The sequence below is a fragment of the Hemiscyllium ocellatum genome, chromosome 9 (genome assembly GCF_020745735.1).
Source record: "Hemiscyllium ocellatum isolate sHemOce1 chromosome 9, sHemOce1.pat.X.cur, whole genome shotgun sequence".
Lineage (NCBI taxonomy): Eukaryota > Metazoa > Chordata > Chondrichthyes > Orectolobiformes > Hemiscylliidae > Hemiscyllium > Hemiscyllium ocellatum.
Window position 1 is genome coordinate 91,289,973 of NC_083409.1, and position 15,707 is coordinate 91,305,679.

General features: G+C 39.3%; 1 protein-coding gene across 6 annotated transcripts in view; it reads right to left on the reverse strand.

The window, feature by feature from the left end:
• The window catches only part of palmdb (palmdelphin b), a 110,403-nt gene that overhangs the window by 69,336 nt on the left and 25,360 nt on the right, over window positions 1-15,707 (reverse strand). Inside the window, exon 1 of one of the 6 annotated variants that reach the window (XM_060829933.1) lies at window positions 1,157-1,209. The exons of the other annotated variants lie outside the window; for them this stretch is intronic. The gene's annotated coding sequence lies outside the window, so the exon portion shown is untranslated. Of the gene's footprint in view, window positions 1-1,156; window positions 1,210-15,707 lie in introns of those variants that run through there. 6 annotated transcript variants of the gene reach the window in all.

Genomic DNA, 15,707 nt, shown 5'->3' on the forward strand with positions numbered 1-15,707 from the left:
AATATGAAGTACATAGAGTTTTAGCAGAGATTTACTGAGGAATATATGCCTCTATGCTTTAGTCTGTGGCTAGCAAATAAATTTGATTGCCAAAATGCCACAACTGCAGGATGTATTTGTCACTTTAAAGTATGAAATACTTTTGGCTGCTGATAGCCCTTCCAACTTTATTGAGAAAAATAGAGGTTGTGAACTGATTAACAGAGGACTATGAAGTGTTGGGCAAGTCTGTATTAGAGTGGTGCTGGAAAAGGAATGATGAAGGGCTTTTGTCTGAAACATCGATTTTCCTGATCCTCGGATGCTGCCTGACCTGCTGTGCTTTTCCAGCACCACTCTAACCTAGACTCGGGTTTCCAGCATCTGCAGTCCTCGTTTTTATCTAAGTGTTGGGCAAGTCCAAGTCACAAATAATTCACACAAGTACATCTGAGGGTAATATGAATTTTTATCAAGATTATCTGAAATTCAGCTCTACGATTTCATCAGGAGCTTTAACTTGTTTAAACCTATGGTAAGATAGCAGGAACTAAAATTATAGATGGCTATCTAAGGTTCAAGTTAAAATCTTGCAGACTTTGTATTTTTCTTTAATTTTACATTATAACAATGAGTTAACCGAGAGTGAATATGATGATGTAACCAAACTTAGCACCAGTTCAATGTTATTGGCAACATACTTACTTTGAGTTTGAAAGTTAATGTTTCCAACTCAAACTGAGATCCTGGGCATTTAATCTAGGCTCATTTTTCAGCATCACATTTTTTATATTTTTGTTCATGGAAATTTTAGATTATGCACAAGCTTATATATGTTGCCATTAGTAATTGCCAGTACCTGCTATGGAATTTTATTGGTAATGGTATGTTTATTTGACCACCCCTCTGTGTGTTCAATACAGTCAGTGTTCACTTAAGTAATTTGTATGATGGTACAGAATAACACTTAAGTAATGTTAATTAGCACAAAACTAACCTTTAATTGGTGAGTTCTCATGTGGGCCATCAGCTCTCACACTCTCTCCCCATAACTAACACCATGTTCAAATCAATAATTTTTGGTAACATAAAACAGAGATTTTAAGTCTACATAATTAGACAATTCAATAAAGCTAGAGTGCGATGATGGATATGCACAAAGCATTGATTGAGTTACCTGTGGGAAGTGTCCACAATGTTGGGAACTCAACAGAGAAAGGACATTGATGATCTCCTATCAGTTGGAGTGGCATTGTGGCTCAGTGGTCTCACAGCACTAGGCATCTAGATTTGATTCCATTCTTGGACGACCATGTGGAGTTTGTACATTCTCTCTGTATCTGTGTGGGTCTCCTCCAATTGCCCTGATTTCCACCCTGAGTGCAAAGATGTGCAGGTTAAGGGGATTGGAAAGGCTAAATTGGCCATAGTCTCTAGGGATGTGCATGCTAGATGGAGTAGCCATGGAAAATGCAGGTGATAGGGTGGGTCTGGGTGGAATGCTTTTGGAGGGTTGGTTCAGACTCGAAGGGCGGAATGGCCTGATTCTATATTGTAGGGATTCTATATCAGAGACGAAGAGGTGCATTTTGAAAAACTCCACATTTTTAAAACTCTAAGTAGCTCCAGATTCTGAATTAACAAGGCCATGGACAGGATTTTTCAGCTGGTAGGGTTTCTGTACTTACCAGCCAATGGCAATGAGCACGTTCCTGCCAATCAAAAAACTCCGTAGCATTTAACACTCAGAGGCTGGGATATGGAACTGAAACGAGAGACTGTAGGGTTCCAGAGTTGTTCTGTTTTATCACCATATAATTATGCTTAATAAAGCCTGCTAATATTCATTTGCTTGAGGATAGACCTAATTTTACTACAAGGTGGCAAGTGGTGCCAAGACCGATAAAACCAGAAGCAAGTGGCCAGGAGTAAAGTGAAGCTCAGCGGCAGAACAGTGCGGTGGGTGAAGGACAAGGTCAGCCCAATTATCTGAAGAGAGGAGAAAGCTGAAGAAAGGTCCAGTAATGGTATATTGCAGAGGGCAAGGAACTTGAAGGCCAAACCAGTCACTGGGCCACACTGCTGACCATTCAGAAAGCTAGCACAATGGAACTATTTTATTTGCTGTTGAAATCAAGTCAGCATATCTCAATGTTGTGGAATGTTAAAAATTCATTCACAGGATGAGGATGTCACTGTCTAGACCAGCATTTATTGCCTGTTCCTAATTGCCCAGAGAGCAGTTAAGAGTCAATCACATTGCTGTAAGTCTTCAGTCATATGTAGGCTAGACCAGGTAAGGATGACCATTTCCTTCCCTAAAAGAAGGACATTAATGAACCAGATGGGTTTTTCCAACAATCAACAATCGACTCATAGTTATCGTTCGACTCTTAATTCCATCATCTATCAGGGCAAGATTCAAAACCACATCCCCAGAACATTACCAGGATCTCCAGATTAACAGGACTGCAGATGCTGGAGATCAGAGCTGAAACTGTGTTGCTAGAAAAGCACAGCAGGTCAGGCAGCATCCAAGGAGCAGGAGAATCGACATTTCGGGCATGAGCCCTTCTTCAGGAATGGAGGAAGAGAGCTTCTTTAAGGGAGGCATCCTTGCAAGAAATGTCCGAAATGTCGATTCTCCTGCTCCTTGGATGCTGCCTGACCTGCTGCGCTTTTCCAGCAACACATTTTCAGCTCTGATCTCCATCATCTGCAGTCCTCACTTTCTCCTAGAAGATTTTAACCCACTGCGAATTCTCTTGCAAGGATGCCTTCCTTGAAGAAGCTCTCTTCCTCCATTCCTGAAGAAGGGCTCATGCCTGAAACATCGATTCTCCTGCTTCTTGGATGCTGCCTGACCTGCTGCATTTTTCCAGCAACACATTTTCAGCTCTCCAGATTAACAGTCTAGTTGTAATACCATAGGCCAATGTCTCTCCTATATGTGAATGACAAATCTAACCATGTCATCACAAGTTAATGTCCAGGCTCCTCAGCTTCAATAACAAGTGACAGACAAGTTCAAGTGATATCCAGTACATACTTTTCAGCAGTGTAATGCTTGGAGACCAATCCCACTTTGTTTTTCTTGAAGGAAGTGTCAGTGGTGACAGCAGAACCATTATTAGCATTAATTGTCTGAGCTCATGGGAGAATTGGGTATCATCTGGTGTTGAACTCACTGTTAATCTAGAATGATATAACCAAAGGTTGAGGTGCTTTGACCTACATTGGAGAGGTAGAAGGTAGTGATGGTAGAATAGGCACAGCAGGAGTGGGACAGAGAATTAAAAAAAAGGTGTAACCTTCCCTACCCGTAAAGCAACATGGAGTTTGGCAAGTCAGTTGGAAAAGTATGGCGAGGTCATCTGTAATAAGGTTCCGATGTCAAGAAAGGCAGTCAGATTCTGCAAAAGGTTTGAATTTTGAATTTGAATTGAGATGCAAATCTTGCAAATGAATGATGAAGGGCTTACTTGCATCCCATTAGAACCTAATCGTGCCTCACTGGTATGTAATTTTCCTATTCTGTCATGCACTGCATAGAACCTAGACATTGTCAGTTTCTGACCTGGTGATTACAGATTGCAGCATGTTCCTTTGGGCCTTCATTGTGAGCAGCTGTCCTCAACATCTCAGGGCATGTTCCATGGACAGTGCAACCCCATACCCCATCCTCCATGGAATTTGGGATCAGATATATTCCAGCCCAATTGCATTATTTTTGAACATTTTTCACCCACTTCCAACATGGTTCTACACTTCAGTATTGCACTTGGCAGTGCATTGGCACCTTTCATATAATATTGCTGCCAGGACATTTAGTGTACAGGGACAGGCATCTAACTCACAGTTGGTCCAGGGTGCATCTCTGGACTTTACTTTCCTCTCTTAGCGCTCACTCACATTTTGCACATGTGGATGATCATTTCTGCCTCACCCTCTTGTACTTTTCCAACACATTCTGAGCTTAAAGGCTCACAGAACTTTTGTCTTGCCTTGCCTTTTAGTGCAGACACAAAAGCCAGGCAGCTTGTCATGGCTGTCAATGATGATCAGTCGAGGAGGTGGACATATTGCTTTGTCGATGTTAGGTCTGAACCTGAACGAACAACTTACATAGCAAACACACTGCATGTGCTTCTGCAAAATGGCCATGTCTCAAAGTCTAAGGAGAATAGTTGTCCTCAGTGAAGTCAAGGGAGACAGCCTTCAATCAGAGGGCCCTGACACATTGGGCAGCATCTGAACACGGTTGGCAGCTGCTGTCACTGAACAGACCACCATCAGCCCTGCGGATCCAATGCAGCCAGTCTGAAGCCTCATAGTAAGTCAGTCAAGAAACTGTAGAGAGATCATTCGGGAGTCACACATCAGTCACGTCTGCCTGTCTAAAATAGCCTTGGAGAGGAGATGGTGGGCAATGGTCAGTCCCAGAGTTTGTTCATTAAAAGTCAAGAAAAGCTTTCCGGGCCCACTACTGTGGAGGATAAGCTGGCGATGTCAATTGTGGATTTTGGAAGTGACATGCTGGGATGTAGAGGCAACAATAATTATGAATGGAGTAAAACAACATATCAGAAGGGGCAGGTGATAGTGGGTTGGAGGACACGGGTTACTGTAGAAGGGATAGATCTTCAAAAGTCACAATCAACCTGGCTTTGACAGAGGAACAGTGCAGTTTGATAGTTGGTATGACTCAGTTGTAGGCCACGGGCTCAGGGGCTGAAGTTTGGAGACAAAGTTACCACTCACACAGGTGCTCAGGAATATTTAGAAGCTCAATACAAATGGGATCATCAGGGAGTATGAGAAAACAAAGGAACATGAAGATTCAGGGAAATGGGCTTTTCTTTACCAGGCTGAGCTGGCAACTATGTTGCCTTTAACACTCATGCAAATCATAACTGCATACCGGAAATGGGAATTTACTGCACTTTATTAGAATTGCTTTGGGCAAGTTTTTTTTCCCTGTTTACGCAGGCTCTCATATGAGTGATTTGAAACCCATTAAGAGGCAATTGCATTAATTAGGCACTTTCACAGTACAACTTGAAGAACTCTAATTATAGCATCATGCATGTGAAATGCACATGGTATCCAACTGTTTGAGGTATAAATCCTGGTCATTAGCAATCTTGACCCTGTCATTGGTCATTACAGATTGAAGACAGTCATCTCTGAAGCAGGAGTAATCACAGTTAACCATAAAAGTGACACCTGCGGGCAACAATGGTGGGTACTTTGGTCATTAATGAGCAGGCAATAGTGTGAATGTGGTTGAATGCTGCATGGCTATTGAGGTGCGCTTTGAAGAAGAGTGTAAGAAAAGCCACTACGGTTCATAAAGAAACCTTCCATGAATTGGTCAAAATTGACACTTAGATGATTGATAAAATTCATCCTAATGTATCTGAGCTACTTTGTGCTGATGACTATGTAGAATATGCATATAAAGTAAATGGCATGCTGGTATAATTTTCCACTGTCCAAATGCACTGATTGTGTGCTGAAATAGAGAGGAGACTTTGCACTTTGAGAGGAGCCATTTGTTGATTTCACATCAGAGCATTTCATTTTAATCACAGTCCAGAAATCATTGGTGATATATTTGGCAGCTGAATGTTGTCTGTATTTATGTGACATTCCTCCACCTGTTGTTTTAATGCAGGCATTAATCTGTCTTGGCTGAAATAGCTGGATAGGAGTTGTCATACTTGAATCAAAGAGATTATCATCTATACGAATACATTAATCTTTCACATGCTGATATTGATGAGCCTGTAGTCGTTTCAGAAGAACTGGGACAAATGTAGCTGTACTTCAATTTGATGTGAAGTGGAACATATATAACTGTTCCAGGTTCACTCATGGTAGCTGCCCACCCTGTTGCTACACACTATACTGGCAGATATTTTATCATGCGGTTTCTGATGGTCATCCTATCATATGACTGAATTCCAATCTGAAGTCTGTATTGATCAGATCAATTATAACAAATTTAGGACAGGACTGCATTCCTAGTTTGAAGATTGCGAATCAAATTGTAAAATTAATTAATTACATTTGTGTTTTCTATAGTGAAGCTCATCACCGTGCAGTGAGTTTGTGCATGTACAGTGCATGGAATTATTTTGCATTTCAAATCACTGATTACAATAGACTCTGTGGCTGTTTCAACCTTGAGCAGAACAATTCAAAGTCGATTGTCTACAATGCAGACATTTATGATTAACTTAATTGATTATTTGCAAAAGTTTAATTTAATTAGATAATTGAAGATAATTTACAAAATGACATTGAGGAGGATTTGAAATAGTGTGGTCATCAGAATTCAGTGATTGTCCTTCAACGCATTGGTAGCAGTTGAAGATAGAGAGACAAAGCATTGGTATTCTGCTTCAACATCACATTCTCTTTCTGATTAGCAGCAACCATGATTTTACAAGCACCTGCCAATTAATAAAAAAATTATTTGTTTTTTTTAATATCTGACCTGTTCACAGATGCTATTACATAGCTTTGGGATATGAACCTCTTGGATCAAAGGTAGAACACTATCACTGCACCATATGAGCCCCCTCAAAGAGTTCCCGAAGGTATTTTCTAATTAACTTTTTCAGAGGTACATTCATCTGGAGCAGATGGGACTTATACCCAGGTCTTCCTACCCCAGAGGTAGGGACAGTACCATTGCATTACATGAGCCTAAGAATTCCATTAAGATATTTTCTAATCAACCTAATCCAGGATGTTATCAGACATGTCTGGAGCAGAGAAGATTTGAACTCTGGTCTCCTGGATCAAAGAAAGGGACACTGACACAAACACCTTTTGCAAGAAGCTACTTAGCCCATTGTCCAAAAGGATTCACTGCCAAAATCAGAGATTGAACCAAAGACCTCCCACCTGAGCTATTTTGGCTGTCCAAAGAGTTCCTTTAACAATTCAGTTCAAATTAGCTTCAGGCAGCATTGTTTGGGATTACATACTCATTTAGGCTAGCAAACAAGTGATTCAGGAGCATGGCAGGTTCAACATAATTTGCCCGAGCATTTAAACATCACAATGTGCACAGTATCCTGAAGCACATTCCAAAGGTTAATGAATTCAAAACAATAGAGCATTATTTAAAATATCAACTATTTCTATTTTGATAGAATACACTTAAAGCAACATGATCTTTGGACTATTCCAAGAAATACTCAGGTAACCAGTACTGAAAATGTCCCTTATGTTAATAACAATGTCATAAAAGCAATTTCCCCTTTTCTGAATGACTAACAATGCAAATGTACAATTTCTATGCAGTTGCCAGATGACAGTATGATACAACTGAACAAACTGCAGATGGAGATAAAAGAATAATCATGGTGCAGGATTCAAAAGGCTTCAATTAAAGTTGAGAGCCTAAGTAGCTGGACATAAGAAATGGTAACCTGAAATTGTAACTAAAGAATAAAGGTTTTCGGCTGAAGTGAACAACAGGTTTCAATCTATTAACATATGTTAACATACCCAAAGTTTTTAAAAACAGGACAACATTACTAATATGAAGTCTTTTCTAAACTCAACAATATCTTCAATGGTGTTGACAAATGAGACTGATAATTCTAAACCACCTGGGCAAAGTATTATGTCCAGAATTAGGATTTAACGAATGCTAAATTGAAGTCACTATAGCCTTTTGTTATGAAAATGGCTATACCTACATCATTGAAATAACAAGTCATTGGAATAGCTAAGCTTTAACTTAATTACTAGAAATGAAATTGATATTTTTTTTTCAACAGTTAGCCTATACTCCTGCTTGCCAGCTAAATTCTAACTGCCGTGTCTTTTATTTTTATTTCTTGTAGTTTAATTTTTGCATTGACTAAAATCACATTCAGATACTGGAAGCTTCTTAAATTGGGTCTTTGAAAGTATATCAGTCCGTGCAGAGCAGCTGATTCTTGTCAATAGGGCAGAGAACTATATGCAAGACTTACCAGCAGCTAATGTACAGGATATTCATGGTGAATGGTTAAGTGTCATAAAAGCTTTCCAGTTTCAGAAGAAAGAAATCAAGTGATTGTTTGCTTATTTCTGACAGGATGCTGAACAAATGGCAAATCTTAATATTGAGACAGGAAATCAGTAGGAACTTGGGAGCAGCTAAGGACTAAGTTCTGTCAGTTTAGCAGCAGCACTTTACTTAAATACAGGCAGACATCTGGCTGACATCCAATCAGATTGATGTGGGAATGGTCCCAAAAGCTGCCATGACAATGAATTTCACTTAAAGACATATTTAACTTTTAGGTATGACAGGAGTTTTTTCTATTAATTTTTTTTTTAAAAAGACAACATACAAGTCACAAATGGCCTGGAATGTAAATTCTGAAAATGTAATTCAGAGATTGGTAAATTCCTGCGTGGATTATACTCCGTTGTGAGAGAGAGTATGAAATGTTGCATCTGGCGTCTGTGAAGGTAGTACAGTTAGAGGCATTTCCAAAGGAAGAAATGGTATGTAACAACTGAACTGTAATCCCCTGTGATTCCAGAGATAACTGAGGCTGTTGGTCATTTCAGCAGAAACCATCTCCAGTGACTGTGGACGGGATGTGAGGGAAAGGAATGCAGTCCTTGATTAAAAAAAGTATCTGTGTTTTCTCTTTCCAAAAATACACAAGAGAAGTGTATTGGCATTGTTATGAGATCAGTCAACTGGACCTTATAGAATATGAGTTCCCTGATTGGACCAGATTAACAGCCCCTATCAGGGAGCCTTGGTTAACATTTAAAAAGAGGAGAGTATCAGAGTTACTGATAGCTAGTATCTGACTCTGAATGAGAGATACAGCTGATCTGTCTCTGAATGAAACATTACTAAAGTCAAGGACTATTCATGTACAAATAAAGGGTGACTTGGTGATAAGATCCCAGCCTCTGTGGAGGTATTTCAAAGAGGTTTAAAAAATAATAGTTGAAAATGGGCTACTGTATGTGATCCTTTGGTGTTCTATTTTGACATGGTGGTGTTTGTTGTGAAGATGGCAGCTGGAGAACATCCATTAGGTAAAGAAAAGGACTTTCACTGGAAGTAAGTCATAATGCAGCAAAGTTACCCATTGAAAAGGAAACAGGAGAACAGGATTGCTGATGAAGGGCTTTTGCCTGAAATGTTGATTTTACTGCTCCTCGGATGCTGTCTGAACTGCAGTGCTTTTCCAGCACCACTAATCCAGAATCTGGTTTCCAGCATCTGCAGTCATTGTTTTTACCTAACAGAAGAACTCATTCCAGCTAACTTGTAGAACCAAAGATCTTCAGATCCACTGCTCAGCTGCCCGGCTGTAATCAGTTAACTTACCAGCTGCAATGTTTCACTATCTACTTCTCATGGACAAGCCAAAGAATTGTATATCTTTTTAGTGTAAGAAATGTTATTGTTTGTTCTCATTTCTCATTTTTAAATCTGTGTATTGTGTTCTATTATTTTCCTCGCATCTTAGTAACTAATAAACTCCCTCTTTCCTCAAACCTATTTAAATAGCTTCCTTTTAAAATCTATATATAAAGTAACTAGTAAAAGTATCCATGAGTGAAGGGATCTCTTGTGTTAATTACCTTGTTGCACCCAACTAAGATAAAGGAGGGGTTGAATAAAAAGGGAGTTTGTCCTTTCTTTCTTACCTAAGGGTAAATGATTCGTGGATATCCCGTCTGAATTATAATGAACTAACCTTGCCTGGAGATTGGTTGCAACATAGCAGTCTAAAAACTATCATAAAGTCCCTTTTTAAACATTTTATTTTCTTCGTTATGTTATCATTCTGAATTTTTTACTTCTTCATTTTTCTAATTTATTGTTATTATTTTGTATTTTTGAATGCCTGTAATTCTGGACTTTTTGTTTATTTTTCTAATTCTTTTTCCTAAGAATTTGTAGTCGAGAATCTGTACCTTTGTACCTAAGATGGCGCCATAAGTGGTGACTTGTCAACTTTTCACTGTACTCATGGGAGTACATGTGACTATAGAGCTAACGCTAATTCAAGTCAAAGTACAATCATGATTAATGAAGGGGTAAGTTCAGGCATCATCAGTTGATGGCAGTGGATTGGGAGGTCAAAGATTTCTTTGTGATGCCTGCATGGACACTTAGTCTCCTACTGACCCATGAGAAGGAAAACTGTAAAACTTAACCTGGGTCTCTTCTGACCAATTGGCTCCTGCCATTGTATTTTTCTTGCCCTACAACAGAGAGCAGAGGACTGCCACTTATGGGTGAGGTGGTGATGAGATTATCATCAGGCTGTTCTGAATCTTAAGCATGTCCTTCCCTATACTTCATAAATGCATTGCCCGGACCCTATACTGCCCTGAAGTATAATGGTGGTCAGGAAAGTAATAAGTTAGCATCATGTTGTGGCATTCAACTATTTTAACTCTTCCCTCAACCCCACTGATTCTGTTCTTGTGGTGGCTGTGGAAGGTAGGTAAAGGATAAAATAGAAGTCAATAATACAGTTTTCACATTCTTAAAGTAAAATCCTTTTTAAATATATTTGTAATGATTCATTCAGCAAATTTTCAGACATATCTAGCAAAGCACTAAAGCAACCAAGGAAATTTCATTACACAATCTCTTTTTCAAATATTGAAAAGCAGAGTTTAGTATAGTATTGATGGATTGACGGTAATTCAAACAGATTACAGTGACTTCATCTATTCTGCTTCATTCTCACAATTTAATTTTGAGCATAAAACAATTGTTTCTATTTTTAGTGATCTTGTGTCTTCTCTCTTTCTTAATTTCCTCCAGTATAAAATCATCCTTGACCAGTTAGGTAAATCTTTATGAGCCAAGTTATTGCATTATATGAAAAAAAAGCTTTAAAATATTTAGGGATAGCATCAGAATTAAATGTATCATGGGACCATTTTAAATGAAATGTGATTTTGCAATCTGTCATATTTAATGAAAATTTGAATTGTTTTCACATTATTAATTGTAAATATTTTTAGTTTGTAATCATTACAGTGGGGAAAAATACCTACAGCTCATCTCTGTTCAATTATGTACAATGCAACAGTGACTACAATTCATTTGGGTGTAAGGTATTTTAAAATGATTTTCCCAATGATTTAGGTGTGCCCATCTGATGGTGACAACATGTTGGAAGCATAATTCCACAAAAACACTAAGAAATTTTTTTAAAAATGATTTATTTCTTGTTTGCCTGAATAGGTTTCTTTGCCATTTTGAAATTCACACTAATCAATAAAAATCAAATTTAGCAGTTTCATTTGCTTCGACATAGAAAAGACTGGCTTTCCTAAAATGAATGAAACACAGCAGATAAAATCTGTACTTACGCTGTTACAAAGTCATTGGTATGAATTTACCATTGTCCATAAAATATTTTTTTGAAATTCACATGAACTGATGGTTGCATCAAAATACCCTGGGCAGGCTCCATAGAGGCACAAAAGTATTGCAGACAAGAGGAGGCCATTTGGTCCATTGTGTGTGCCACCTGATTAAAACTAGCCAGTTTTTCTAATCCCACCTTCAAGCACTTAATCCATAATCTTGTTGGTTATAACATTTGAATTGCACATCCCCATTCCTTTTAAATGAATGAGAGTTTCCACTTCAATTGCAAATTCAGACAGCTAATTCCAGACACCCTCCACCCTCTGAGTGCCCTCCACCCTCTGAGTGAACTCACTTTTCCTCATGCCCCATTTAATCTTTCTATAAATCACCTTAAGTCTGTGTCCCTGGTAACTGGCCTCTCCATCTCCCTCTTTGTAAGTCTCTTATAATGTTTTAAACCTCAGTTATGTCACCCCACTGCTTCCTCTGTTCTAAGGAAAACAGTTGTAAATCACATAACACCAGGTTATAGTCCAACAGGTTTGTTTGGCAATACTAGCTTTCAGTGTGCTGCTCCTTTATCAGGTAGCTGTGGAGCAGGATCGTAAGACATAGCATTTATAGCAAAAGGTTACAGTACCTTGCAACTGAAATGATTGCATGACACTGTAATGATTTACGATGAATTCTGTGTCTTATGATCCTGCACCTGACATTCATCTTATCTATACCCCCCATGATTTTATAAACCTTAATAAGGTCACCTCTCAACCTCTTACGCTCCAGTGAAAAACATCTGGCCTGTCCAGCCTCTCCCCATAACTCAAACCTTCATTCCTGGCAACATCCTGATTAAAATCCTCTGAACCCTCTATCACTTATTAATATCCCTCCTATAACAGGGTGACCAGAGCTGGACACAGTACTCCAAAAGAGGCCTCATAATGTCTTGTACAACCTTAACAGAACATCCCAACTCCTGTACTCAAAAGGTTGAAACAATAAAGGCTAGTGTGTTAAAAGTTAAAAATCACACAAGGTTGTTCACAACCACCTGATGAAGGAGTGGTGCTCCGAAAGCTACTGTGCTTCCAATTAAACCTGTTGGACTATAACCTGGTGTTGTGTGATTTTTAACTTTGTAACTCCAGTCCAACATCATCTCCAAAGTGTGTTAAATATCTTCTAAACCATCCTATCTATATGTAATGCAGGCTTCAAAGAATTACCTGAAACCCTAGGTCTCCCTGTTCAACAACACTATCCTAGACCCTACTTTCAATTGTATAAGTCCAGCCCTTGTTTGTGTTACCAAAATGCAATACCTCACTTCTATCCAAATTAAACTCCACTTGCCACTCTTCAGCTCAATTGATCAAGGTCTCTTTGTAATCTCAGATAATCATCTTTACTGTCCACTATATCACCAATCTTGGCGCCATCTGCAAATTTACCAACCATGCAACTGCAATAAGAGAGCACCTTTTGGAGCAATCTATCATAGAGTTTCAACTTGCGTTCTTCTGAAAGATCTCATTTCAGGAATGGTAATTCGGGGCTGGACTTTACAGCCATAATCCCCATCCTTGCTCAGGCTGAAAAGAAATCCTTCCATTGTCTGATGACGGGTGACTGGATTTGAAACTTTAACTGTTTCTCCTTTCACAGATGCTGCCAGATGAGGTTCTCCAACACGTCACAGTTTTTGTTTCAGATCTTCGACATTCACAGTCTGTTGTTTTATTTTAGGATAAGGGTCAGTCCTCAACAGGCCCAAGGGTGGGCTGGATACTTCTACAATGCTTCCTGCCGAACTTCATACAGATCAGGTGGTGGGAATTAAGTGGGGGATTTTACAATGACCCTCCCTTGCGTTTAAACATTCTCTTAAGGAATGTAAAATGAAGCCTGTATTATTTGCTCTTGTCTCAGATGCTGCAAGGTCTGTTGAGCAGGTCCAATATTTTTTGATTTTATATCAGATTTTTCATTTGGTTGGCATTAGTTAAATGCAGAAAGATTCAAGAATTATCTCCTAATTCACTCTTCTATCCCCATCACCGTACTCTAGAGCTCAAAACATGATGATAATTATGTCCTGTGAATTTTGAAGGCCCCAGGGAAACTTCTAAAAAAATACTGAACATGGATTTGGCAGGTTAAACCAACCTTTCATTAGGAGGTGACCTTTCTTTATTAAATAAAGATTTGGGGATTGTGTGAATTGATGATTATACCAAGGCAAGCAATACTGGCCTTTGAGATATATACCTTGGTCACACAGATATCTACTTAATACAGTGTGATTTAATCAAATCAATATTGTAAATTACTGTCAAGAAATCAGTTACTATCAAGTATCCTTGATCTTAACTTGATTCTTTTGTTTTCTGAACTAGATTAGAGGGCATCATGAGATATACAGCAAAACAATGGCCATTAACCTGCCTGATTTGAGTCAACTTTTTAAAATGCAAAATGATCTCTTCCTCCCTGCTCAAACACCTCAAAGCCCTTTGCCTCAACTGCTCATTTACTACTTACTTTAAAAATGCAATGATCTCTGCTTTGATAATTCCTCTTGATGGAACACTCATACTCTGGTAATTCTCATAGGAATTTCCCTGAATGATCACAAAGGTCAAGTGGGAGTAGGGGAAAAAAGAACAAATCTATGCAGAAATAGGATTTAAACATTTGCAATCATCTTGTTGCTAAAAGTTTGAAATTTACTTTCATTTACAGTTCAGGAGTTTCCTAACTGATTATTTTCAAGTCAGAGATGTGTGTGTGTGTGGAGTGTAAGCTTGGCAGATGCAAGTGCTGGAATTGAGAGAGAACGTTGGTGATTCATTTCAATTTTACAACCCTCAATTCCTCTTTGGTAAAATCTAAAAATTGCCGTTTGATCCACTCAGAAATGCACAGAATGAGTTGAAACTGCTGAGGTTTAGATTCCAAGGGCAGTTTGGTTGCACAGTATGGTTAACTAGTATAGTAAAAAATTGATTCCTGATGAAGGGCTTATGCCCGAAACGTCGAATTTCCTATTCCTTGGATGCTGCCTAACCTGCTGTGCTTTAACCAGCAACACATTTTCAAATTAACTAGTATAGTGCCTAGTGAGTGTACATTGGAGAACATTGAACAGATTGTGAAACTTTGCATCTCAGAAGGTTATGTTGCTTTTGGCAGCTTTGGGAACTGGTGCAGTAAACCACGTGGGACACACCATTTTATAATATGAAATTCCAGTTTTAAAGCACACAACTACACCATGTGGATTAAAGAGTCAACTGTATCTTTGACAAAAACTGCTGAGCATGTGCATAAACAGCTTTGATATAATTTTAAAAAATCAGGTTGTGCCCAAAATTAATTGAAATGGGGTGTAAAGAGATAAAACCTGAGCCCTCTGATGTTAGCAGCTCATTCGCCAGCAGGAGGCTTGAAGAGCACACAGCAGGAGAATTGACGTTTCGGGCATAAGCCCTTCATCAGTCATTCCTGATGAAGGGTGCTTATGCCCAAACTGTCAATTCTCCTGCTCCTCGGATGCTGCCTGACCTGCTGTGCTTTTCCAGCACCACACTCTCAACTCTGATCTCCAGCATCTGCAGTCCTCACTTTCTCCGGGCAACATCAGGAGGTGGAGAAGTCTCCGTTTCAGGTGTAACCCTTCTTCAGGACCCAACATCTGCAGTTTTTTTAAATCTAAGCCCTTCTACAGGAGTGACCACCGCATTAGTACACGGTGGAAAGGGAAAGGCCAGCCTAACAATTTGACTGTAGGAATGGGGGAGAAACCTAAGTAGCATCCCAACAACAGTATGGTGCTGTGAGTGAAGGAATTCAAGGCCCACCTTGGCAGCAGATGGTGGATGCATGTAACCTGAAGGAGCCTTTGCAGTTATCAGGAAAACAAGAACAGAGGTGGAGGAAACTCTGACTGTAATTGCAGACCAGCTGAACCCTTCCTGCTGATGAATCTGATTGGCCAGTCACTCAATGCTGTGATGGCTACATTGACGCAAACATTGTTGCCCTGAAACTGTAGTCATCCAGGAATTCCCCTGAAACTCAATGCCTGTGGAATCTGTTGTGAAATATAATATAATATATATACACACACACACACACACAGTCCAGCTCTGGCAAAGAGGATATCAGTGCTACGGAGATGCAGCAGTGCTCAGCTATTAGTGAGCTGCCACTAAGATGCAGAGAGGTTGTACTTTTACTGTCACTGGCAGGGCATGGTGACCAATGCTGTGAGGTTCAAGGTCTTTGGCAGAAGTCAGTGAGCCATATTCTCCTGGACCTTGGGCATCTCCAGGTAGCTCAATCTTTG